Genomic DNA, 3,277 nt, shown 5'->3' on the forward strand with positions numbered 1-3,277 from the left:
GATGGGGATATGGGAAATCGAGCCTACTGAATAAGTAAAGCATTCAGTAAAGGATTTTAGATTGTTAAGCACAGAATTAAGATGCTCTGTAGGTGTCTCATTAGCTGCCAAAACTAGACAAACTGCTGTAGACCTCCAAATGTTAGAACCAACTTCAAATACTATGATTATTATTTAGTTACAATTACTGGATATTTTATTATGGCAACCTCAAAAAAGTTGCTCAGTTTTTCATGCAGTTCTGTGCAGTTTCTATGTCCTGCTCCTTATTTGGCTATGTTTATATCTTAGGTTTATCACAGGAGTTGTAGTTAACTCAGCCATTTACCACATAGCAAATTATGAAATGTTGGTTCATAGGAAAAAAAAAAAAAGTGTTTTACCATGATGTTATTTCAAGCAAAATAAATCCTACAGTAGCGTTTGCAGCATAGTTAAGCAAAAAGATTCTAAATTCAAAATCTGTCGATCAGCCTTACCGCAGTATTAGAAAAATTGCAGCATCAGTTCATGCTGAAAACATGCACGTGTACACATAGCAAATATGTGAATGGAAGTTGGCCCTTAGCAAAGCTGAGTTCCTATTACTTGATCCCCCCCCCATAAATAAATGTGGATTCTGTATTCCGTATTCAGAACTATTATAAGACTTTTCCCAGTTCAACACCTGCAATCCAAAAAAAAAAAAAGTAATAGCTCCTTTTAGTGTGACAGAAGATTGGAGTGGTACCATCCCAACAAAAAATAATGTAAATTGATAAATCCTGACTGCATTTTATGATACGAGTGGATTGTCTTAATGAATGCAGTCAGCTATAAAACACTGTAATTTGATGTGATTGTAGCTTCAGTATGTTGCAACTGAGAAGTGCAGCTTGCACTTACTGTGATAGATAAAAGGAAAAAAACCATCGGTTTCATTATTTATGATAAAAGTTTCTAGTACATGGTTTCATTTCTTCAACATGTTAAAAGGAGCTAAAACCAATTTTATTTGACTGCAATATTTTGGTTAATGCATACAAAATAATTTTTAAAAAACAACCAAGAAACCACAGTTAAAACAAGCATTTCATGAGAAGCATTGCACTAACTAAAACTGAGAAAAAGATTTCCACCAGAATTTCAAACAATATTTCATCAGTACTGTTTCAAATCTTATATCACCTCCATATTGAGATAAGAAAAATGTACAGAACTGCATGTTATCTGCATAGTAATGAAAATCCATCTAATGTCCTGGATGGAATTTCCAATTATTTCATGTAGATATTTAAAAGCATAAAGAACTCAACCCTTCAGATGTCAGAAGCCAACAAACCATGAGTTATGTTCACCATAGTCTCCCAAGTTCCTATCCCAGTAAGAAGACCTAAAAGGATACCTTAATCAATAGTACTAAGAGCCATTCAGAAGTCCATCAGAAATCCAAGAACATATCTTTTCTCTATGTGGATTTTAGCTAAAAAATCAACGGTGGCTATTGTTTTCATGCTCAAACCAAGGTAAAAGCCAGGCCATAGTGAGTCAATATAATGTTCGATCCAGTTCTTTGACTTATCACAATTACATGCATTAACACTTTACACAGTGGAATATTTTATATTTCTAATTATAATTTAAAGAAGATTTCAAGTCAAATGATATCCCTTTTAAGACAGGCTAAACTAAAATCCTCATATAACAAAGACTTGGTTCTCACCACCAACTTTCCAATTAGCTTCCTTAAACCAAGAAAAGGATATGGTAACATTTTCATTGTTTCAGGACCATAGTCACACCACTCAGGCTTATGAGTAGAAGCCATAATCACAGAATAAACAACTGAAGAAAGTTCATCAACCAGTTCCCTGAAAAACGTAACTGAAAATAAGCATGAGTGATTTTTATCCATGAAGTATTATGAATATTGTTAGACCGTTGCAGCCAATATTTCTTCCAACTCTCCTGTGACTCCAGATATAAAAAATCAATTACCATCCTGAAAAGTTCCATTGATTAACTTCTTCCAAATACAAAGGATACAAGAAGTAAATTTTGTCTTCCCATTCTAGAATAGCTTTGAAAATGGACTAGAGTCTTCATAACAAGTAAGATCCATCATGGGTCATGTTCTACAACTGACTTAAGTCATTTTCCCATCCATTTCATTACCAAGGTCCTACCTTTTGTCTGTGGATGTATGCTCAGAACTGTTCCTCATTTTAAAAACAAGGCATGTAACTAGAAATATCTTGCAGAATTACTAGGAATCAGAACAATTTGTAAACCTCTAGGATGCCATCCTTGTATAAGTTAGAGACAAGTTGCTAAACACAATATCAGACTTCCATTTCAAGTTCCACTGTATTACTTATTTTGTTATCCCTCAAATACCAAAACTATTATTGTCAGAATAGAGGCTCAGGATGCAGCGTACAGTAGAATAAAGCACAGCATTTTTCATTGTAGTGACATCTGCATAGAAGACAGCATTATTGAGATATGTCTCTAAATTTAATCTTAAATCACAGGAATCCAATACAAGGAATGTTAGGATTTTTTAGCAAGGCACAAATATAGCACAGCAAAAAGAGGCACCAAAATAGGTCAGCAAATGGAAGATATTAGAAGAGCATCTGGGATTTTTTTAATGGTAATGTTAGTAAGCGTATCATGAAGACAGTTAAGTGTGAGACCCATCTTAAAAAAAAATCATACTTGAGTTATATGATTGTTTTTACCAGTTTCTAGCCCCTGCTAACAGCTGCAATGCTGTAAGTTTAAAAGAAATGCTTCCATATATGCATATCCAACAGTAACCTAGGTGGCTTTTAATTTTATGCCCTCCTTTTATTTCTTTGGATGATATTTACTTTGTAACCAAACATATATTTTATCATTCCTTGTTTTCATTTATATAAGTGGTGGTAAAACCCAACAATGAATATTTCAACTTAAGCTGGATGAACGATGTATGTGATCTTCAATTCTTGTGCAAGTACATCCTTCTTTTAGCATTTGCTCTAGACTGAACTCAGTTTTTGTTATAGAAGTCATTACTGTAAGATTAATACTTGTTAGACTCTGCAAATAAAGATTTACATTGTAATAGAATTTTGTTTCAATAAAGATTGTTTAAACTACATCATTACTATACATGGGGAAGAGCACCAAGGATGAAAATGGGAAAATAACCCAACAATCTGAAAATAATACAAATAAATATGAATATAATGTCTGTCATACAGTTTCAGATTTATGCATATTATAAAAATATGAAATGCAACAACCAAGC

Source organism: Python bivittatus, unplaced genomic scaffold, assembly GCF_059951505.1.
Source record: "Python bivittatus isolate LINGU-HERP-01145 unplaced genomic scaffold, Pbiv_v1 ctg000350_np1212, whole genome shotgun sequence".
In the NCBI taxonomy this organism is placed as follows: Eukaryota; Metazoa; Chordata; class Lepidosauria; order Squamata; family Pythonidae; genus Python; species Python bivittatus.